General features: G+C 40.8%; 1 non-coding gene across 1 annotated transcript; it reads left to right on the forward strand.

The window, feature by feature from the left end:
- Positions 1-19751: 19751 nt before the first annotated feature.
- Positions 19752-19890, forward strand: LOC115932536 (small nucleolar RNA SNORA8). The gene has a single exon (XR_004068804.1). It is a non-coding gene; the product is annotated as a small nucleolar RNA SNORA8 (small nucleolar RNA).
- The last annotated feature ends 5241 nt before the right edge of the window (positions 19891-25131 follow it).

The raw sequence follows: 25131 nt of genomic DNA on the forward strand, positions 1-25131 counted from the left end.
TCTCTATTGCCTCCACTTTCTTTATCCACACCCCTACTTTGTCTTTTTTAATCAGTCTGAAACTCAGAATTCTCATGATATTCTGAATCATGCTACTAGGCAGAGAGATGTATATTATCTCGCTCCCTACATCTATACGTGATTATGTTAATCTATACATGATGCACCTATATTATTTACAGATTAACTCACATTAAGGTGCCTAGGACTTTAAGTTTGCTCCTTGGCATGTGAAAAAAAAAGCTAAATATCAGGTCGATGACTTAATTGTAAATTAGCTAGTATGTGGTCATTTCAAAATGTAGACATATATTAAAACATCATGTTGTACAATGTAGATATATTCCATTTTTAATTGTCAATCATTCCACAGTAAAGCTGGCGGGGGAAAGAGTAGCAGATCTCCAGAGGACGTTGAATCCTCAACCACAGCAAGTCTTGTATGCTAAGGTCAGGGCCCTGGTTAGGAAGGAGTAGGATGCTGGGACTTCGGCTGGTAGATCTGGGTTGATGCACTCAAAAATCTCGATTCTCCAATTCCTCTAAACCCTCTAGGCTTGTAGAAGTGGCCCACTCCTCCCTGTGAAAAACTAGTGTACCTCCTCCCTTGCTCGCAGACAACAAAAAGGCCTTTGTCTTATAAGACAACATACATTACTGAAACAGCCCTTTAACCCCTAGAAAAATGGTGAATTAAAATACTCTGGATAAATGGCAGGGATCAGTGTCACCTTTAGACACCTAAATGATGTAGGGGTTGTTGTATCCATCATATTCCCATTTAATTCGCCAGATTGAACACTACAAAAAAAGCTGACATATTCTGAAGAATGACAACAGAATACTCTAAACTCAACCAAGTAGTACCCCTAATTGTTCCTGCTGTGCCAGATACAGTATCTTTTCTAGAGTAAATTAACACAGCCTCAGGTTGATGGTATGCGGTCATTGAGATCAGAAAAATACTACTTTTCTTTTCCACCCCAGTCAGGAAAGATTACCAGAGGCAGTTCATATTCACATGTAACTGACAAGACAATAGCATCCTTTTTTTTTTTTTTTTTGAGATGGAGTCTCGCTCTGCCACCCAGGCTGAAGTACAGTGGCGTGATCTCAGCTCACTGCAACCTCTGCCTCTCAGGTTCAAATGATTCTCCTGCTCCAGCCTCCTGAGTAGCTGGGATTAAAGGTGTGCACCACCATGCCCAGCTAATTTTTCTATTTTTTATTATTTTTAAGTAGAGATGTGTTTTCACCATGTTGGCCAGGCTGGTCTTGAACTCCTGACCTCAAGTGATCCACCTGCCTCAGTCTCCCAAAGTGCTGGGATTCAGGCATGAGCCATGGTGTCCAGCCAATAGCATACATTTATGATCTTGTTCCAAGGGTATATTAACTTTCCAGGCCTCTATCTCAACATAGTCCAAAGGGATCTGGACATACCTTGAAACATCACTCAGTGGGCTATAGTGATGACATCATGCTAATTGGACCAGATAAGGAAGAAGTAGTAAGTGCATTGGAGACCTTGGTAAAACACATACATATCTGAAGGGTAGACGAAAAACACAATGAAGATTCAGAGAACATGCCACATCAGTGAAGTTTCTAGATACTCGGTGATTTGTAGCATGCCAGGATATCCTCTCTAAAGTGAAGGACATATTATTTGTACCTCCTGACACCAGGAAGGAAGCACAACACCTAGGCAGCCTGTCTCTCTGTAATGGGTACAGTGGCTGCTAGGTCAGTGGTTGTTTCACTTCTCTCCAAAGTTCCTTTATGCTTCCTAAATTTAAAGGGTGAGAGAAATGGAGAGGATAAGAAAGGGAAAGGGAAAGGAGAAAAGAGAATGGGGAGGGGAGGGGATGAGAGGGCAATGGGGATAATAGAAAAAGAGAGAAAGGAGAGATATGGAAAGAAAAAAGGAAAGAGAAAGAAAATGAAAGGAGATAAACTAAAAGAGGTGAGAAACATGGATAAAGAACAATTAGGCTAGGCACAGTGGCTCATGCCTGTAATCTCAGCACTTCAGGAGGCCAAGGTGGGAGGATTGCTTGAACCCAGGAGTTTGAGACCCGCCTAGGCAATATAGTGAGACCCCACTCAACAAAAAATAAAAAAGAGAGAAGAAAATTATATGGAAGAGAAAAATGAAAGACAGCAAAGAAAAACAGGAGACAGTGGGTATATTGAAGAAAAGGAATACAAACAGGAGGGAGATAAGCAATTTCTGGTTTCCTAAATTGAAATTAAAAATTGGAGTGAAGGAGTAAAAACATGTCAAATCATTTTAAAGAACTAATATCGGTTAGGCACGGAGGCTCATGCCTGTAGTCCCATCACATTGGGAGGCTGAGGCAGGAGGATTGCTTGAGCACAGGGATTCAAGAACAGCCTGGGCAACATAGGCTGGTGTATGAGCTCCTATGTTTGAGACTCCATCTCTACAAAAAACTTTCTAAAAAATAAGCTGGGTGTGGTGGTGCACATCTGTGGTCCCAGCTACTCCAGAGGCTGAGGTGAGAGGATCACTTGATTGCAGGAATTCAAGGCTGTATTGAGCTATGATCACACCACTGCACTCCCGCCTGGGTGACAGATCGATGTCTCTTTAAAATAATTATTATCATGGTGAAAATAAATGCAAAGAAGACCTTACAGATACTCCTTGACTTAAGACAGGATCATATTTAATACACTTAACTTACCAAACATGATAGCTTGGCCTAGCCTACCTTAAACATGATCAAAACACATACATTAGCCTATAGTTGGGCAAAATCATCCAAAACAAAACCTAATGTGTATCATTTTCACAACATCCTAAAGTTGAATCATCATAAGTCAAAACATCGTTAAGTTGGGAACTGTCTGTACTTGTGTTTAACGTTATTTACCACATTTTCCCCGAGATGTGGAACCAAAGCCTCTCTCAAGCAAATAACTAATGAGTAGAAACATAATAAACTGCTGCCACTTCCTCCTCTAGAACAAAATGGAATAAAGATGAGAAAAGAGTCGTCTGCAGAACCACGTTAGTGTACATTAGTAGAGGAGAGGAAAAATAGAACCCCAACGTTGTAACCCCTGACGTTGTTCATGGTGTACGATGCCACTGTTGGAAATCAGAACAGTTTGGTCAGATCTGGGGTGATTTCTATACACATCTTTTCACCTGAATTGTCTGAAAGCCAGGTCTTCAGAACGTACATGGAGGATCTGTCTGCAAGGCCATACCTTGCCCAGGGATAGAGGAAAAGAAGGCAAATATCTTTATTTTTATTTATTTATCTATTTTTTTTGAGATGGAGTTCTGTTCTTGTTGCCCAGGCTGGAGTGCAATGGCGTAATCTTGGCTTACTGCAACCTCCACCTCCCAGGTTCAAGTGATTCTCCTGCCTCAGCCTCCCAAGTAGGTGGGATTACAGGTACCTGCGACCACGCTTGGCTAATTTTTTTGTATTTTTAGTAGAGACGGGGTTTCACCATGTTGGTCAGGCTGGTCTCAAACTCCTGACCTCAGGTGATCTGTCTGCCTTGGCCTCCCAAAGTGCTGGAATTACAGGCATGAGCCACCGCACCTGGCCAAGGCAAAGATCTTAAGGGGCTAACTCCACCTCTCAACACAATCAGCATATTAGGAAAAGCCTAACTTTTAATGTTCCTGCTAACATAACAATAGCACACCGTAGGAGTCTTTAAAACAAAACTAACTCCAAGACCTACACAAAAACAGAAACTTCATAGTGCAGTTCTATTTTTTATTTATTTTTAACAGGTTATTTATTGAGACAAGGTCTCACTCTGTCATCCAGGCAGGAGTGCAGTGGTGCAATCTTGGCTCACTGCAGCCTTGACTGCCCAGGCTCAAACAATCCTTCCGTCCTGGCCTCCTGAGTAACTGGAACTATAGGTGCATGCCACTACACTCGGCTAATTGAAAAAAAAAAAAACTGTAGAGATGGGGTCTTGCTTTGTTGCCTAGGCTGGTCTCAAACTCCTGGGCTCAAGCAATCCTCCTGTTTCAGCCTCCCAAAGTGCTGGGATTACAAGTGTGAGCCACCACACTCAGCCTATTTTTATTTTTAATTGTGGTTAAAAAAATAGCAAACTTTACCATCTTAACCATTTTTAAGTGTAGAGTTCAATAGTGTTAAGTCTGTTCACATTGTTGTGCAGCAAATTTTTTCATCTTATGAAACTGAAACTCTATACCCCTTGAACAACAACTCCCCATTTCTCCCTTCTCCCAGCCCCTGGCAATCACCATTCTACATTCTGTTTCTATAAATTAGACTACTTTAGATACCTCATATACATGGAATCATACAGTGTTTGTCTTTTTGTGACTGACATTTCATTTAACAAAATGTCCTCAAAGTTCATTCACATTGTAGCATGTGATAGCCTTTTTAAAGACTGAATCATATTCTATTGTACGTATATGACACATTTTGTTTATCCATTCATCCATGGATGGAGGTTTAATTTGTTTCTACCTCTTGGCCATTGTGAATAATGCTTCCATGAACATATGTGTGCAAATATCTCTGAGATCCTGCTTTCAATTCTTTTGGATAGATACCCAGCAGTGGGATTGCTGGATCACATTGTAATTCTATTTTAAAAGTTTTGAGGAACCTCCTTTCTGTTATCCACAGTGGCTGCGCCATTTTACATTCCCATCAACAGTGATAGTGTAGCTATATTAAACCAAAATAACTATTGGACCAAACTGCAGAGATAGCCAGGGATAAAGATAGCTAGAGTCAGCATGCGGGGGTTCTCTAATAAGGTATCTTTGTTAAAGATGGCTAGTAGTAGAGCACTCACTCATCAAATCAAGAACATACAAAATACCCAGAAGAGGTCACCTAGTATTTACACAATCATTAATGCCTTTGATCTATCAGATTTCCATGGGCACAGGCACTGGGAACTTAAGGAACCACATAAAACAAGACATTTTAATGAAAGTCCATTGTAGGGATCTTCTGCTGAATGGAAGTTTTCTGATTTTGGCATTGCTCTATATGCTTTGCAGAGCAAGAAGAAATCAAAATGCTTTAAAGATCACTGGCATATTTTCATATGCATTTTAAGACTCTATGCTAGCCTGAAAAGCAGTGTATAATATTTCTCTCCTGTGGATGTCAGAGACAGATTCCAGACAGAATTTGTACTTCATCTATGTTGTAGCTGCTGCTTTAGACCCCCTTAGTATTCCTAGTCATGCATTTGGCTTTGCATCTTGGTATTTTCTCTGCATGCTTCCAAAGCCCACAGAGAACAGCAAATGGCACTCTGAAGCTAACCCTCTACTGTTTTCCAGGGTGTCATGTCATTTCCAGCTGTTAACTGAAGCCACATGGATGGCTGTGATCAACTACAAAGAAAACCTATCTGAGTACTCCCCCTTCCCCAGTTCAGTCCCCTGTCCCAAAGGTAAGATGAATAAGTGGGTTTGGGTAATATTGCATGGCTACCTGCAAGTTAAATATACACTGAAAATACAGGCACAGACAAAGATATAGGCATGAGGGGAGAGAGGGAGGGAGAAAAGAAAGGAGGGAGGCAGAGGCAGACAAAGACAGAAACAGAGAGAAATAGAACAGCCTCCACTCTTGGAGAGTTTTTGAAACAAGAAAAACCCTTGAAACACTCTTGGAAGGCAGGTAAGAGGATACTGGTTCTGCCTTGCTTGGATCAGAGGTGAAATGCCCCATTGTCCCTCTTTTCTTTGACATTTGTCACTGTAGTGACTCTTACCTGGTTTCTATGAGTAAATGGTTACAGTCAAGTTAGCATTTCTCTTACACTTCGTATCTTTCTCTTCTATCTATTCTTCCCCAGCACAGGTATGGCCTGAATACAATGGATCTCATTAAGGCCTACTGGCAACCAGGTGATACTGCCCACTGATGCCACATTCTACTCCACTGATACCATACTGTCATATTTTCCTTTACCAAAATGAAATAATGAGTACCATAAAAAATTTGAAGGGCAAGTATGCTCTATCTTATTAAGTTATTGTCTCAGGCCAGGCGCAGTGGCTCACACCTGTAACCCCAGCACTTTGGGAGGTCAAGGTAGGCAGATCACCTGAGGCCAGGAGTTCAAGATCAGCCTGACCAACATGGTGAAACCCCCTCTCTACTAAAAATATAAAAATTAGCCAGCTGTGGTGGCATGTGCCTGTAATCCCAGCTACTCGAGAGGCCAAGGCATAAGAATCGCTTGAACCCGGAAGGTGGAGGTTGTAGTCAGCTGAGATAGTGCCACTGCACTCCAGCCTGGGCGACACAGTGAGATTCTGTCTCCAAAAAAAAAAAAAGTAATTTTTCTCATGCATATAGGCATCACTACTTCTTTCTACTAGCTTTGCTGGGCTCCAATGACCCCAGAAAGCAGTGGCTCAGGCCGTTTTGGTTTTCCTCCTTCTTTTCCAATCATTAACTCTCTACTGTGACTGTAGGTGTTTTCCTCTCCAGAAATCTTGCTTTGGGAATCTTCATCCAGGGACGCTTAAAGAATTTTTTAAATGATGTTTTATTTTCCTTTTTATGAGAATATTTATAAAGGGAGGGTATTTGGCCTCGCAAATACTTGCCTTCAATGTGTCATCTTTAATGAGAGACAGACAGACAGACACACACACACACACACACAGAGAGAGAGAGAGAGAGAGAGAGAGAGAGAGAGAGAGAGAGAGAGATTGGCTGATTCCAAGGCCTTACTACTACTGGAGATAAAGGGAGAAGGGTGAAATGCAGAGTTCAAGGGTGAGAAATCACCTCTGTACTTCTTTTCATAGGAAATAGCCTGAGGCTGTCGCAGCCCCAATTCCATGATGCTGGTAATGCCTAGGACAGAGAAGAGTATCTATTCGGGGAGGTAGTGGTATTTGAGGTAGTGGAAGGTAGGAGAGAGACAAGTTTCAAAGAGAAATATTTTGGTTCTCCCTATTATCATAGGCTGTGTAAGACTTTAAAATGGTTGTGCCAGCAGCAAACTAGATGTGGGAGCTGTCAAGAGGAAGAGCTAGGGGTGCCAGTTTCAGGGTGCCAGGAAGTATTGAAGGGGACTGAAAAGCTGCTTTCAAAGAATATTAAGTGCCATCCCAGCACCAGGATCCTCCCCATAGGCCCCTGGCTAGCAAAAAGGTGTAGCCTGGCTCAAAACAGCCCCATGATCACGATGGTCAGCATCACTATGATCACAGCTATATCTTGATAAGAGTTATGTTCCCAGTGCTGCACGTGTATTAATTTACTTTTTCACTACCCCATGAAGTAGTCCTGTTACTACCCCATTGAAAAGTGCTGAAACAGAGACTCAAAGACTTTAAGAAATCTTCCCGAGGGTGCACGCCTAGCAATGGCTAAAGCCAGGAAGAAAACCCAAAATGGTTTCATTCTGAGGCCTGTGGGTCTTGACTTACTTCCTCCTCTATTGCTTCCCAAACAATAACAGCAAAAGGAAATGTAACTGTAGGGATTGTTTCCCAAAGTTTTTTAAATTAAAAAGTGTATAAGTGGCTTTTAGAAAGATGTCAACAAAACAGAGGCAATGTAGTACAGGTGCTGACTGTGAAATCAGAAGACCTAGGCTGTTGTTTCAGCTTTGCATTAGGAACTAAGTACCACTGACTCCATTTTGGCTTTAGTTTCCCTGTCTGTGAAATGAAGAGCTAGAGACAATCTTGACAAAGACCCCCAGCTCTCTGAGGCAAACAGTGTGCAATTATTTTAAAGGTGGGAGAACAGAAACAACTCTTAAAAATGCCAAAACAGGCAGAGTGTGGTGGCTCATGCCTGCAAACCCAATGCTTTGGGAGGCAGAGGCAAGAGAATTGCTTGAGCCCAGGAGTTCAAGACCAGACTGGGCAACATAGTGAAATCCCGTCTCTACAAAAAGTACAAAAATTAGCCAGGTAGTATGGCATGCATCTGGTTTCAGCTACTTGGGAAGCTGAGGTGGGAGGATCGCTTGAGCCTGGAGATTGAGACTGCAGTGAACCATGATCACACCACTGCACTCCAGTGTGAGCAACAGAGCAAGACCCTGTCTCAAAAAAAAAGAAAGCCAAAACACTAAGTATTAATATCAGCCAGGTGTAAACACTAGTCTTAGACCCATTCACAAAACTGATTATGCAGCAGAGCCTCCCCCCATCCATGACCACTGGATGCTCTCTGCAGAAAACAATGTTCAGATGCTATTTAATCACTCATGCTCTCCTCATGTGCCTAAGTGCTGCAGACAAATAGAGTTTCACTCTGGCTACTCAAATCTCTTCAGACTGCCAGTATGCTTCCAGTACTTCCAAATATATCTTAAATATTATATATTTTAAAAGAAATCTTGAATTCTCCAATGGCCTGGTCCACTTTTGAATATAAACATCAAGAAAACTTCTTGGGTTTTCCTTGAGTTTTACTAATCTTATTTCTATTCCTTTTTGCTTATTTGCTTATGTAACTTATACTTTTCACCTATTGACACAAGACCATCCAGGATATTCTAATTTTCTCTTTTCAGAATTTTAAACAGTTTTGTGGCAATCTTCCAGTCATGTTTAGTGATAAAGGTAACAGATATTCCTGTCATTTCTGCTCTTCTGGAACACCACACTCAGTGGACCTATTGTTCAATGTTCTGGGGGAAGTCATAGACGAGTGTGACATTATGAACAATACGAACTTGGGGTGCTAGACTTGTCACTTTTCCTTTTTTAGAGTACTTTAATGCTTACCCTCCTTTTTCTGCTCTCTATTGCCATAAAGAAATTGTCTTGGTGGCCACGTGTGGTGGCTTATACCTATAAACCCAGTACTTTGGAAGTCTGAGGCAGGTGGATCGCTTGAACCCAGGAGTTTGAGACTAGCATGGGCAACACGGCGAGACCCCCATCTCTACAAAAAGTCAAAAAACTTAGCCAGGCATGGTGGTGCACACCTGTAGTCCAAGCTACTCAGGAGGCTGAGGTGGGAGGATCACCTGAGCCTAAGAGTTAGAAGCTGCAGTGAGCCAAGATCCTGCCACTACACTCCAGCCTGGGTGACAGAATGAGACTGTGTCTCAAAAAAAAGAAGAAAGATATTGTCCTGGTATGCCTGGGTCACTCAGATCACTTGGGAAATAATCAAAAACAACTTTTTTGCTGACAAACATGATGACTTTGTATTTGGGGGATATGTTCTCTAGGAGTATTTGGCTAAAAGATTATTTCCCTTCACCTGTGGTAACAATTATATTTTGTTTCACTGTGTTTGCATCAACTAGGTCCAAAGTACATATATATGTATATGTGTTTGTACTTATATAGTGCATATATAGTTATATAGCACACACATTTTGGATCATATATACATATATATGTGTGAATATATGTATATTCATAAGGCTCTTATAAGTAAGATTGTGCAAGTCAATGGATAGGGTCTGGCCAAGCTGTACTTCCCCTAAGAGTCTGTTTGTCTGTCTGTCTGAACATACATCTAATACAATTTGCATTATCTGGCATTTAAAGTCCATGCCTAGCATCTTATATGCTTTGTATAAGATCAAGTAAATCAGGTTTTCAGGTTGACAGAGTTATTCATTTACAGATCATCCAGTCTTTCAAGAATTTCAACACTGATTTCTATACCTTTGATAAAGTCTTGAATTTTTCCCTCTCTGTTTCCATCACCACATATACAAATGCTTTTTTTTTTTTTTTTTTTTTTTGAGTCAGGGTCTTGCTCTGTTTCCCAGGCTGGAGTACAGTGGTGTGATCATAGCTCACTGCAACCTCGAACTCCTGGGCTCAAGCCATCCTCCTGCCTCAGCCTTCTGAATAGCCAGGACTACACGCAGGTTTGACCATGCCCGCCTAATTAAAATAAATGTTTTTTGTAGAGATGGGGTTTCACCATGTTGCCCAGGCTGGTCTCTAACTCCTGGCACCCAAGTGATTCTCCCACCTCAGCCTCCCATAGTGCTGGGATTGCAGGCATGAGCTACTGTGCCCTCCTATGCAAACACTTTTAAGGCTATCATGTGTCCTCTAGCTCGGATATTTGTCCCCACCAAACCTCATGCTGAAATGTGATCTCCAATGTTAGAGGTGGGGCCTAATGGGAGGTGTTTGGGTCATGGAGGCTGATCCCTCATGAGTAGATTCATGTCCTCTCTGGCAGGTGGCTGGGGTGAGTGAGTTCTCACTCTATTGATTCCCACAAAAGCTGGTTGTGATAAACAGCCTGGCACCTCTCTTCTCCCTCTCTCTTGCTTCCTCTCTTACCATGTGATCTCTGTACACACTGACTCCCCCTTGCCTTCCACCATAAGTGGAAGTAGCCTGGAGCCCTCACCAGAAGCAGACGTTGGTGCCATGCTTCTTGTACAGCCTACAGAACTGTGGGTCAAATAAACCTCTCTTCATTATAAATCACCCAGCTTCAGGTATTCCTTTACAGCAACACAAATGGAATAGGACAAGATGAATAGTTAGAGCAGTGGTGTCCAATCTTTTGGCTTCCCTGGGCCACAGTGGAAGAAGAAGAATTGTCTTGGGCCACACATAAAATACATTAACACTAATGATAGCTGATGAGCTATAAATAACAATTGCAAAAAAATCTCGTAATGTTTTAAGGAAGCTTACAAATTTGTGTTGGGCTGCATTCAACACTATCCTGGGTCGCATGAGGCCCATGGGCCACAGGTGGAACAAGCTTGATTTAGAACATTCAGCCTCTTTTTGAAGTGCTAATACTCTAGTAGGTGTAAGAACTACAATGCCAAGTCCATTCCTTTTCTCATTTAAGGAAAATGAGTCTAGGCATTGTACAAGACAGTGTCTTCTCTCTTCCAGTTTGGTAATCATAACATGTATTGACTGAAGAACTATTGGTTATATCTGTGACAGAGTTGGAGTTGGCATTAGAAACATGCCTTTTTGTGTTTTTCATAACCTCAGGGCTGGGCATGGTGGCTCATGCCTGTAATCCCAGCACTTTGGGAGGCCAAGGTGGGCAGATCACCTGAGGTCAGGAGTTCAAGATCAGCCTGGCCAACACGGTGAAACCCCGTCTCTACTAAAATTACAAAAATTAGCTGGACATGGCGGGTGCCTGTAATCCCAGCTACTTGGGAGGCTGAGGCAGGAGAATCACTTGAACCAGGGAGGCGGAGGTTGCAGTGAGCCAAGACCACGGCCACTGCACTCCGGCCTGGGCAACAAGAGCAACACTCCACCTCAAAAAATAAAGAAAGAAATAAAAAATAAATAACTTCAGGATAAAACTTAGACATCATAAAATTTGCAAGTGAGATGGGATGAGACCTTTTTCACCATCTTCCAAGTCTTCACACATTACATTACACTTTTCCTATCTCCAGTTGTCTGCTTGCACTTATGACATTGGACTTACTGCTGACTATACATAAACATTTCTACTAATCTGAGGTAAATCTGCCCACTTTTGTTTTTCCCACTATATAACCTGTGCTAGAATTTGGACCCATACTATCCATGGCTGATTTTCTATAACAATGTTGTAGTCTTTGTTAAATTTTTTACAACAGAAAGTGGGAATGCAACAGTACCAACACTGGATTCTGAATTGTAGTTTTATTCTAGTTTTTAATAACAATATTGTCTAACATTGTTTAAAACAGCTTTATTGGCCAGGTGTGATGGTTCATGCCTGTAATCCCTGCACTTTGGGAGGCCGAGGTGAGTGGATCACCTGAAGTCAGGAGTTCGAGACCAGCCTGGCCAACATGGTGAAACTCCATCTCTACTAAAAACACAAAAGTTAGCCAGGCATGGTGGTGTGTGCCTGTAATCCCAGCTACTCAGGAGGCTGAGGCAGGAGAATTGCTTGAATCTGGGAGGCGGAGGTTGCAGTGAGCAGAGATCATGCCATTGCACTCCAGCCTGGGTGACAAGAGTTAAACTCCATCTCAAAAAAAAACAAAAAACAAAAAAACAAAAAAACAGCTTTATTGAGACATCATGGACCATCTAAAAAATTCATTCATTTAAAGTCTACATTTTAGTGGTTTTTAGCACATTACTAAATTGTGAAATGATCACCAATATTTAATTTTAAAACATTTCCATCACTCTCAAAACAAATCCTGTACTCATTAGCAGTCACTCCCTAGTTCCCTTTCCACCCAGGTTCTAGTAACCACTAATCTATGTGGTGACTGTAACATTCACCTACACTGGAAATTTTATATAAATGGAGTCATATAATATGTGGTCTTTACTGACTTGCTTCTTTCACTTAGCATTGATATTTTCAGTGTTCATCCATGTTGTAACATGTATTTGTACTTCATTTCTTTTTATGGTCAAATAATAATCCATTGTGTACATATACAGTTGACCCTTTAACAATGTGGGGGCTAGGGGAACTGACCTCCTGTGCAGTAAAAAGTTCAAGTATAGGCTGGGCATGATGGCTCATGCCTGTAATCCCAGCACTTTGAGAGGCTCAGGCAGGAGGATTGCTTGAGCCCTGGAATTTGAGACCAGCCTAGGCCAACATGGTGAAACTCCATCTTTACTAAAGACACAAAAATCAGCCAGGCATGGAGGTGCATGCCTGTACTCCCCAGCTATTTGGGAGGCTGTGAGGTGGGAGGATTGCTTGAGCCAGGGAGTTCAAGGCTGCAGTGAGCCTTGATTGCATCACTGCACTCTAGCCTGGACAACAGAGTGAGAATCTGCCAAAAGAAAGAAAGAAAAAGAAAGAAAGAAAGAAAGAAAGAAAGAAAGAAAGAAAGAAAGAAAGAAAGAAAGAAAGAAAGAAAGAAAGAAAGAAAGAAAGAAAAGAAAGAAATAAAATATAATTTTTGACTCCCCTAAAACTTAACTGTTAATAGCCTACTGTTGACCAGCAGCCTTACCAATAACATAAACAGTTGATTGTCAGATTTTGTATGTGATGTGTAAGCTAGAGAAAAGAAAATGTTATTAAGAAAATCATAAGTAAAAGACATTTACTATTCATTAAATGGAAATGGTCCATCATAAAGGCCTTCATCCTCATTGTCTTCACATTGAGTAGGCTGAGGAGGAGGAGGAAGAGGAAGAGTTGGTTTTGCTGTCTCAGGGGTGGCAGAGGCAGAAATGGAGGAGGTGGAAGAGGTAACAAGAGAGGCAGGCACATTCAGTGTAAATTTTATTGAAAACAAAAATCACATGTAAGTGGACCCATGCAGTTCAAACCCATGTCGTTCAAGGTTCAAGGGTCAACTGCACCACATATTCATTATCCATTCATCGGTTGAGGGGCATTTAGGTTCCTTCTATTTTTTAGCTATTAGGAATAATGCTGCTGTAAAACGTTTGTGCACAAGTTGTGTAGACAGGTTTTTCAATTTGCTGGTGTATATACCAAGGAGTGGAACTGCTAGATCATTTTGTAGCTATATGTTTAACTTTGTGAGGAGTTACCACGCTGTTTTCCAAAGTGGTTGCACCATTTTACAATTCCAGCAGAAGCTATGAAGGTTCTACTTTCTCCATATCCTTATTAGCACTTTTCTAGTCTGCTTCTGATTTTAGCTATCCTACTGGGTTTGAAGTAGTATCTCGTGCTTTTGATTTGCTTTTCCCTAATGACTAATGAAGTTGAGAGTCTTATGTGTTTATTGGCCATTTATATATCGTCCTTGGATACAAGTCTATTCAGATACTTTGCTCATTCTTTTAATAGCAACTAACCTTGTTTCCTGGAAATTTGCTGAATTCACCTATTACTTCTTCCTTCATGTATAAAGGTTGTACTTTCCTCTTTCTCTGTGTGCCCTATAATTTTGTTGAAAACTCAATGTTTAAAATAATATGGCAACTCTGGAAATCAGATTCTCCCCCAGGGTTTGTTGTTTCTCTTTGTTGTTCTTGTTGCTGCTGCTGTTTGTTTATTTAATAACCTTTCAGAATTAATTATATCTATACTTTTTTTTAATTTTTGAAACAGGGTCTCACTCTGTTGTCCAAACTGGAGTGTAGTGGTGCAATCATGGTCCATTATCCCCTTGACCTCCCAGGCTCAAGCAAACCTTTTACCTCAGCTTCCCAAGTAGCTGGGACCAGAGGCACATGCCACCACACCCAGCTAATTTTTATATTTTTTTGAAGAGATGGGGTTTCCCCATGTTGCCCAGGCTGGTCTTAACTCCTGGGCTCAAGCAATCCTCCCACCTTGGCCTCCCAAAGTGCTGGGATTACAGGCATGAGCCACCATGCCCATCCTGTCTGTAATTTTTATTGTGTGTGGCCACCGAAGTCTCTGCTTGCTTAACCTAGTGGTCAGCTAATAATTGGACAGAGATCTCCTTTAATACCTTCAACCACTAAGTCTCTCAGTCTTTGCTGAAGGTTTCATTTTATGGTTTGTCTTTTTTTTTTTTTTTTTTTTTTTTTGAGACAGGGTCTTACTCTGTCACCCAAGCTGGAGTGTAGTGGCAGGATCATAGCTCACAGCAGCCTCAAACTCTTGGGCTCAAGCAATCCTCCTGCCTCAGCTTCCCAAGTAGCTGGGACTAGAGGCACAAGCACCACTATGCCCAGCTTTTTTTTTTTTTTTTTTTTTTTACTTTTTTGAGGGAGACAAGTCTCATTATGTTGCCTAGACTGGTCTTGAACTCATGGCCTCAAACAATCTTCCTGCCTCAGCCTCTGAAAGTACTGGGATTACAGGCATGAGCCACCCTACCTGTCCCTTTGTTGAAGGTTTCTTCGTGTGGATTGCGGCATAGCTTCAACACTCTGCCAGGCAGTTAGCAGTTCTGCTTTAGCCTTCATCTCCTGCATGTGCATAGCCTCAAGATCAGCCAGAGATGAGAGATTAGGGCCTTTATAGAACTTTCTTCGGCATGTGCACAAGTCTTGCATATGTCAGTGGATTTCTATGTCCCAAGAATATACTGGAGCTTTTCAAAGACCCTTTTGGGCATCTCATTCCCCAGTTTTTCCTTTTAACTTTCTTGGTCAGCCTCTTGTTAACCCCAACTGGTAACACCACCTCCAATGACTATGATACTAAGCCATCATCACTTTTTTTCCCCCCACAAATGACCTAGGGATAAGACTGTTCACACAGAGTAACCTCTAAGCCAGATTAAATGAAGACAAATTCCGAGAATGGAGCTTTCCTGGGAACTGGCAGATGGGTCAAATAGTGATAGGCTGGGTGCAGTGGCTCATGCCTGTAGTCCCAGCACTTTGGGAGACCAAGGCTGGAGGATTACTTGAGACCAGGACTTTAAGACCAGCCTGGGCAAAATAGGAAGACCCTGTCTCTGCAAAAAATGAAAAGATTGGGAGGCCAAGGCAGGAGGATTGCTTGAGACCAGCCTGGGCAACATAGTGAGACCTTGTCTTTACTAAAAATAAACACTAATCAGCCATGTGTGGTGGCGCATGCCTGTAGTGCCAGCAGCTCAGTAGGCTAAGGTGGAAAGATCGCTTGAACCTGGAAGATTGAGGCTGCAGTGAGCCATGATCATGCCACTGCACTCTAGCCTGGGTGACAGAGTAAGACCCTGTTTCAAGTAATATATGTAAAATAAAAGAAAAAGAAAGAAATTAGCCAGGCATGGTTGCATATGTCTGTGGTCCCAGCTACTAGGGAGGGGTGTCATAGACAGGGTCTTGCTCTGTTCCCCAGGCTAGAGTGTAATGGTGCAAACTCTGGCCTCTACTCACTATATACTGGTAACACTCTCCCAATTATGATCACCAAAACTATGTGCAGACATTGTCAAAATCACCTGGGGAGCAAAGTCAGTCAGCCTAGGTAAGAACCATTTCCCTGGAGTTACAGTCCAGCAAAGTAGGGCTGGAAACAGTGCTGATTCTCAGGAAAATTGTAGATTAGCAGTGGGTTAAATGCTAAAAGCCTCAAGACTTAAAGGATTGACACTCTGACGCTGAAATTTCCAGCTCTAGGTGGCCTTGAACCATGGTAACTATATATCCTCCTTCCCTCCTACCCTCCAAAAGTCTTGATTTCTCATCAGTTTATTCCTCTGGTGATATTGATTTGTGAAACATAGAAAATTGCTGGCTGGGCATGGTGGCTCACACCTGTAATCTCAATACTTTAGGAAACCGAGATGGGTGGATTGCTTGAGCCCAGGAGTTCAAGAACAGCCTGGGCAACATGGTGAAACACCACCTCTACAAAAAATACAAAAATTACTGGGTGTAATGGCATGCACCTATAGTCCCGGCTACTTGGTTAGCTGAGGTGAGAGGATCGCTTGAGCCTGGGAGGCTGAGGCTACAGTAAGCCATGATTGTGCCACTGCACTCTAGCCTGGCTGACAGAGCAAGACCTTGTCTCAAAAAAATGTTTTAAAACTTGCTATTTCTATTATATATCTGGTACTCTTATTTTAACATAATCATGAACCAGAAGAAATGATCCCTTGGAAAACTATGTACCTTAATTTTTGGTGGGAAATAAGTTATCTTGGGCTTCAAGGTCCTTGCTAAGCCTCAACATGCTTTAATCCCATGTATTCAGGCCATCTGGGCGAGGGAATATTTTACCAGTGGCCTTTTAAAGATATCGTGCAGGTAGTGAGAGCTCCCCAAACCTTTTTATTGATCTCCTTGGATTATTTTCTATATCACATGGCCAGGCCAACTCTTCTATCCTCTTCTGAAATGTTCAATCTTTTCCTTAATCAAATAGGTTATATTACCTCCATCTTTCATTCAATTCACTCTTTGGATATATATTTATTGAGGGCCTACTATGTGTCAGGCATTATGCTAAGTACTATTGATATAATAATTAAATAAAAATGACAAACTTGGTTGGGCACAGAGGCTCATGCATGTAATCCCAGCACTTTGGGAGGCTGAGACAGGAGGACTACCTGAGTCCAGAAGTTCTGACACTGTCTCTTAAAAACAAAACAAAACAAAACTATTCCATGACTTTATGGAATTTTTGTTCTAGGAATGTAATCAAGAGAAACCAATAATCTCATAAATGAAACAATTACAAAATAAGAGAAGCACATGAAAGAAGAAAAACAGGGATTTAGATCGAGAATAGCAGGACATGCTGGTAGGAAGTCCTCTCAGAAAACATGATATGTAAGCTGAGATCTGAAAGATGCAAAGTACCAGCCATAGGAAAAGTGGAGAAAAACAGGTTCTAGGAAGAGAGACTGGCATGTTCAAGGGCCCTGAGTTAGCTCTTTGCAGTCTATTGCAAAATGGCAACAATCTGTCTTTTCTTACTCTATCCAGTCCCTTTGCAATGTGACTTTTCAGCTTCTCCCACCAAGAAGTGGAAATTATTTTTACTCCCCTTGAATCTGGGCTGGATTTGTACCTTGCTCTGGCCAATAGAACATGGCAGAAGTGACAGTGTGCCAATTTGGAGCATAGGCCTCAACACGCCCTACACACTTTTTTTTCCCTTGAAACCCTGCACAGTTATCATGTGAAGAAGCCAGGTTTGGCCCACTGGAGGATGAGAGACCCCAGAATGGAGATGTGCCATTTCAGCTGAGGCAAGTCATCTTAGACCAGCTAGCCCACAGCTGATCCAACAGCTGGCCACAGTTGTCAGAGAAAACCCAGCCAAGACCAAGTAAACCACTAAATGATCCCTGCCCAAATTGCCAACCCAGGAAATTCTGAACTACATTGTTTTAAGTCACTTATTTTGGGGTAGTTTCTTACACAGCAAAAGTTAACTGGTCTACCCTTTAATGAGAACAAGGTACTTGCCCTGCTCCAAACGTAAAAAATCTCTGCTTTTAGAATTATTCCATGGTCAAATTTGTTTAAAGCCAGCATGCAGCAATCATTTATAAACCTGGCCCTTTCAAAGAGCAACTGGCCATGTTATTTGCCTAGTTTCACCTTGAAGGGCTTGCTTAGAATCAACAGAAGCAGAGTGGCCTCACCACAGGCTTCTAGTACAGAAAGGCAGAAAAGAGCTCAGATGAAAGGTTCGCCTCAGGAAGACATTGGGGAAGGAGACATGCTCAAGGAAATTGTAAAACTTTAAAATCACATGGCAGAGAAATGCTCCCAAAGATTGGCTTGTTTCTTAAAGGAGAGTTGCAGAAAGGCAGCTTTCCATCAAAAGACAAATTTGATCTTAGAATTCAGACTACTATAGAAAGGGAAGGCTAGGGACTCTGAAACCACATAGTAAAAAAGATCAGGGACACTTGTGATTGGCTTTCAGCAGGGTGATATGAAATAAAGGGTAAGTTCACCTGTGATTATAAGTGAATTCAATTTAATAACTCCCTTTGGAAACACTCTATACATAAAAGCTATAAAAGCCTGTGCAGGGGTGGCCTCATCATCTTGATAACCACAATTGATCTGGGAAAACCATAAAGCCAACACAGATCCTGTTCATTGAGCAAGATTCAGCAAATCCCAAGCTGACACATCAAGCACTTTACATCCATGGGTCACAGCCACTGGCAGGCTGGTTGACCTGGCTCCAAGTGAATATGTAGCCAGACTGCATACCATGTTGTAAACCTCAGCACATTTCCAAGCAAGCAAGTTAAATTGCAACCAGGACACTTCCGGCCTAAAGGAGGTTGCTAATCTAAAGATGTTCTCCTATGGACTGAAGCCTTTTAACCTGGGCAAATGGTTCCAAAAATGTCATTCCCAGACTAGCACACCAGCATTACTTAGAAAGTTGTTAGAAATACAAATTGTGGGGCTCCATCCAAGATCTATTGAGTTGGAAACTGTGGTTGGGGCCCAGCAATCTATTTTAGTAAGCCCTCCAGGCGATTCAGATGCAGGCTTAAGTTTGAGAACCACTGTTGTAGGCGGTTGTGGTTGGCCCCGTTCTTAGAGTAGAATTCTGGGTCTTTAAAATGTATTTGTTTATTTCATTTTAGAGATGGGGGTCTTGCCATGTTGCCCAGGCTGGTCTCAAACTCCTGGGCTCAAGCATCCTCCCACCTCAGTCTCCCAAATTGCTGGGATTACAGGCGTGAGCCACCACACCTGGCTGAAGAATTCTGGGTCTTTAAATGGTCAGTCAGAGCAAGCTTAGCACTCCTTACAGTGAGCAGGGTTCTCCTCCTTCCCTGAACAACCTTAACTGGATAACTATATTTGAAAGTTGAGCCATAGCCATAGGAAGTATTTCTCCAGTAACACAGTTTGTATTTAATAATCATTCAGTAACAAAATACAGAAACAAAAGGTCATGGCACCCTAGTTTCTCAGGATTAGAAGACTGCAAAGATCATGTCACGTACTGCTTCTCAAACTTTAATGTGCATAGAAATATTTGGGAATTTTTTTTTTAAATACAGGTTCTGGCCGGGCATAGTGGCTCACGCCTGCAGTCCCAGCACTTTGAGAGGCCACACTGGGAGAATTGCTTGAGCCCAGGAGTTTGAGACCCAACTTAGGCAGCATGGTGGAACCCTGTCTCTACAAAAACTTAAAATTTAGCTGGGCATGGTAATGCATGCACCTGTAGTTCCTGCTACTCAGGAGGCTGAGGCAGGAGGATCCCTTAAGCCCAGGAGGTCGAGGCTGCAGTGAGCCATGATTGCACCTCTACACTCCAGTCTGGGTGAAAGAGTGAGACCCTGCCTCCAAAAAAATAAAAAAATAAATATATATATATATATATATTTATATATATATATAAAATGCAAGTTCTGATTCAGGAGGTCTAGGGTGAGGCCTTAGGGTCTTTGTTCCTTAAAAGCTTCCAGGATGCACTGCGTGGTATCTGCACTCAGCAGTTTACTCCTGCTAGGGTGTTCAAAGGTCAGTGCCATAGAAATCCAGTATCTGGTTTCATTGGTTTTCTTGGCTTTGTGCTCGTTAAACCTGGTATTTCTATTGATACAGCATTTGTATAGGTTTCTCATACTCTTCAGTTTGATATATTCTAAGAGTAAGCAATGCTTTTCTTTTTCTAAGGTGTCAAATTCAGAATGAACCAGATCCCCCTACTCTGAAAATGACCCTAAAGTAAATTGGTTGAAGAAATTAGATCCCAAAGATTCTTGGTGAATTCTGATGTCTTCATCAGTATATTCATATTAAAAAGAGATGAAAGAAACCAAAATAAAAGAATTACGGGCTGACAGGACAACTGGATTAAGCATCAGTTCTATTAAAAAGGGCTAACTTGAAGATATTAATAAATTTCTTGAAGACAAATTTTGACTCCAGCTCTTTAGAGGATCCAAAGTGACCTTGATGGACAGTAGAAGGGATCACAACATAAAAGTCCTTGAATAAAAATGTATTGATTTAAAAACAAAACAAAAAAAGGCTTCCAGGTGATACCAATGCTGTTTGTCTATGGACCACACATTGAGTTGTAGGCCTCTAGTCCAAATCTGATGCTTGAATCCCCTACCTGGAACTTCCCCAACCTGGCTTTGCCTCAGAATCACCCAAGGAGCTTTGAAATGCAGACCCTTGAGTTCCACTCCAAATTTCTTGAGTCAGATTCTCTTGTAGGCTGCATATCTAGATTTTTTAAAAAGCTCCCCAGGTGATGTTGATACAACCAGATTTTCAGCTGTCTGATTTGGCATTTGTTAGCCACTGGCCTACACTGCATTCCTACCAAGTTACCTGGTCTTGCAGCTTCTGCTTAAGCCTTTCCAGGGAAACAGTCAACTCCCTTGGGGGTGCTGAATGCATTTACAGAGAAGCACTAATCATAGTTCTTATATTTAGGTCTTTGACCCATTTTGAGTTAATTTTTGTATATGGTATAAGGTATGGGTCCAATTTCTTTCTTTTGCATGTGGATATTCCATTTTCCCAGTGCCATTTGTTGAAAGAACTGTCTTTCTCCATTGAGTGGTCTTGGCACCTGATATGGTTTGGCTGTGTCCCCACCCAAATCTCACCCTGAATTGTAACATTCCCCATGTGTCCAGGGCAGGGCCAAGTGGAGATAATTGAATCATGGCGGTGTTTCCCCTATACTGTTCTCGTGGTAGTGAATAAGTCTCACGAGATCTGATGGTTTTATACAGGGGAGTTCCCCTGCACAAGCTCTCTTGCCTGCTGCCATGTAAGATGTGACTTTGCTCCTCATTTGCCTTCTGCCATGATTATAAGGCTTCCCCAGCCATGGGGAACTGTGAGTCCATTAAACTTCTTTCTTTTATAAATTACTCAATCTTGGGTATGTCTTTATTAGCAGCATGAGAACAGACTAATACAGCACCATACTGCTGAAAATAATTTAACCATATATGTGAAGGTTTATTTCTGGACCTCTATTCTATTTCATTGGTCTATATGTCTGTTTTTATTCCAGTATCATACTGTTTTGATTACCATAGCTTTGTAGTAAGATTTCAAATTGGAAAAGGTCAGTTCCCAATTTTTTTCTTTTTTTTTTCTTTCTTTTTTTTTTTTTTTTTTTTGAGATGAGACAGGGTTTCACTCTGTCACCCAGACTGGAGTACAGTGGCATGATCACAGCTCACCGCAGCCTCGACCTCCTGGGCTCAGGTGATCCTCCTACCTCAGCCTCTTCAGTAGCTGGGATTATAGATGCATGCCACCAAGCCCAGCTAATTTTTGTATTTTTTGTAGAAACAGTGTTTTCCCATGTTGCCCAGGCTGGTCTCAAACTCCTGGGGTCAAGCAGTCTGCCAGCCTTGGCCTCCCAAAGTGCTGGGATTACAGGCATGAGCTACTGTGCTTGGTCAATTTTATTTTCTTAAGACTATTTTGGCTATTTGAGGTCCCTTGACATTCTATATGAATTTTAAGATGTATTTTTGTATTTCTGCAAAAAATTGGGATTTTGACAGGGATTGCATGAAATCTGTAGATTGTTTTGGGTAGTATGGACATTTTAACAACATTGGGTCTTCCAATTCATGAACACATGATGCCTTCTTATTTTTGTCTTTATTTCATCAGTGGTTTATAGTTTTCACTGTATATCTTTCACCTCCTTGGTTAAGTTTATTTCGAAGTATTTTATTATTTTGATGTTATTGTAAAAGGAATTTTCTTAATTTTATTTTCAGATTCCTTGTTAGCACATAGAAACACAACTGATTTTTTTCTGTTTTTATTTTGTATCCTGAAATTGTGCTAAGTTCATTTATTGTAAGAAATGTTCTGTAATCTTTAAGGTTTTCTACACATAAGATCATACCATCTGTGAACAGGGATAATTTTACTTCTTTTTTTCCCCCAATTTGAAGGTCTTTCATTTCTTTTTCTTGTCTAATTGTTTCAACTAGAACTTGCAATATTATGTTGAATAGAAGTGGCAAATGCAGACATCCCTGTATTTTTCCTGATCTTAGAGGGAAAGCTTTCAGTCTTTTACCATTGAGTATGACATTAGTTGTGGGCTTTTCATATATAGCCTTTATTATGTTGAGGAAGTTTTCTCTTTTTTTGAGATAGGGTCTCACTTTGTCTTCCAGGCTGGAGTGCAGTGGTACAATCACAGCTCACTGCAGCATCAACCTCCCAGGCTTGAGTGATCGTTCCACCTCAGCCTCCCAAGTAGGTGGGACTACAGGCGTGTGCCACCATGCCAAACCTGGCTAATTTTAAAAATTTGTTGTAGAGACCGGGTCTCACTATGTTGCCCAGGCTGGTCTTGAAATCCTGGACTCAAGCAATCCTCCCATCTTGACCTCCCAAAGTGCTAGGTTTACAGATATAAGCCACCACCACCAGCTGACGTATTCTTCTATTTCTAATCTGTTGATTGCTTTTATTATGAAACAGAGTTGAATTTTGTCAAATGCTTTTTCTATATCCATTGAAATGATAATATGGGTTTTTTTTCATTGTGTTAACATAGTATAATATATTGATTGATTTTCATATGTTGAACCATCCTTGTACTCCAGAAATAAATCCCACTTGGTCATGGTATATAATCATTTTAATATGCTGCTGAATTTAGTTTGCTAGTATTTTCTTGAGCATTTTTGTATCAATATTTATAAGAGACATTAGGTTTTTTTTTTTTTCTTGTAGTGTCTTTGTCTGGCTTTGATGTCAGAGTAATGCTGGCCTCATAGAATGAGTTAGAAAGTGTTACTCCTCTTGAATTTCTTGGAAGAGTTTAAGAAGGACTGGAGTTAGTTCTTCTTGTAATTCATAGAATTCACCAGTGAAACCATCTCATCCAGGGATGTTTTTAGTGGGAGGCTTTTGACTACTGAGTCAATCTCCGAACTAGTTGTGGGTTTATTTAGATTTTCCGTTTCTACATCATTCAGTCTTGGCAGATCGTGTCTTTCTACAAATTTGTTCATTTCATCCAGGTTATCCAATTTGTTGGCATACAGATGTTCACAGTACTCTCTTATAATCCTTTTTATCTTTCTAAAATCATTACTAATGTCCCGGTTTCATTTCTGGTTTTAGTAATTTTAAAATATTTTTCTGCCTTCTGCAAACAAATTTTTTTTTATATTATACTTTAAGTTCTAGGGTGCATATGCACAACGTGCAGGTTACATATGTATACATGTGCCGTGTTGGTTTGCTGCACCCATTAACTCATCATTTACATTAGGTATTTCTCCTAATGCTATCCCTCCCCCATCCCCCCACCCCACAACGGGACCCAGTGTGTGATGTTGCAAACACATAATTTCTTTTTGAGACAGAGTGTGCTCTGTTGCCCAGGCTGGAGTGTAGTGGCGTGATCATAGCTCACTGCAACCTCAACTTCCCAGGCTCAAATGATCCTTCCACCTTACTGTCCCAAGTAATTGGGACTACAGGTGCACAACACCATGCCCTGCTATTTAAAAAAATTTTTTTGTAGAGACAGAGTCTCACTATGTCGCCCAGACTGCTCTCAAACTCCTGGGCTCAAGTGATCCTCCTGCCTCAGCCTCCCAAAGTGCTGGCATTACAGGCATGAGATACTGCACCCAGCCCCAACATATAATTTTTACCAAATTTTTTTCTTAGTTAATCTAGCTAAAGGTTTGTCAATTTTGCTGATCTTTTTGAAGAATCAAATTATGGTTTGTCATTCTTCTCTACTGTTTTTCTATTCTCTACTTTATTTATTGCTGCTTTAAACTTTATTGATTATTTTCTTATGCTAGCGTTAGGGTTCTTCTTTTTCTGTTTCCTTAAGGTATAAAGTTGGGTTGTTGATTTGAGACCATTATTCCTTTTTAATGTAAGCATTTAGTTATAAATTTCTCTTTTAGCATTGCTTTTGCTGCATTCCAAAATTTTTGGCATGTTGTATTTCATTTTCATTTGTCTCAAGATATGCTCTCTTGTGATTTCTTATTTGACACATTGGTTATTTAAGAGTGTGTTTTTTAATATCCACGTATTCATGAATTTTCCAGTTTTCCTTCTGCTGATTTCTATTTTCATTCCATTGTGATCAGAAAAGACACTCTGTCTGATTTCAGTCTTTTAAACTTTATTAAGGCTTGTTTTGTGGCCTAACATATGGTCTATCCTGGAAAATACTCCAAGTATATTTGAGAAAAAATGTGTATTCTGCTGTTGTTGTGTGGAGTGTTCTACATATGTCTGTTATATCCAGTTGGTTTGTAATGTTTTTCAAGTTCTCTCATTACTTGTTGATCTTCTGTTTGGTTGTTCTATCCATTATTTAAAGTGGGATATTTGGGGTATTGAAATATCCAGCTTTCATTGTAGAGTTGTCTATTTCTCCCTTCAGTTCTGTCAATGTTTGCTTCATATATTTTTGAGCTCTGATGTTTGGTACATACACATTTATAATTGTTATTTCTTCTTCATGAATTAACTTTCTAAACGACATATAATGTCCTTTTTTTATCTCTTATAATAGTTTTTGACTTAAATTCTATTTTGTCTGATGTTAATAGAGCCACTTCTGCTCTCTTCTGGTTACTATTTGCATGGAGTATCTTCTTTCAGCCTTTCATTTTCAGTCTATTTGGGTCCTTATGTCTAAAGTGAGTCTCTTGTTGACAATATATAGTTAGATGATGTTTTTAAAAAATCTGTTCTGTTTTCCATACGTCTCAGAGCTTTCTTTGTCCCTCATTCCCTTCATTACTGCCTTTTTCGTGTGTCTATGTAATTTTTTGTAATGACATACCTTGATTCCCGTCCCATTTCCT

Source organism: Gorilla gorilla, chromosome X, assembly GCF_029281585.2.
Source record: "Gorilla gorilla gorilla isolate KB3781 chromosome X, NHGRI_mGorGor1-v2.1_pri, whole genome shotgun sequence".
In the NCBI taxonomy this organism is placed as follows: domain Eukaryota; kingdom Metazoa; phylum Chordata; class Mammalia; order Primates; family Hominidae; genus Gorilla; species Gorilla gorilla.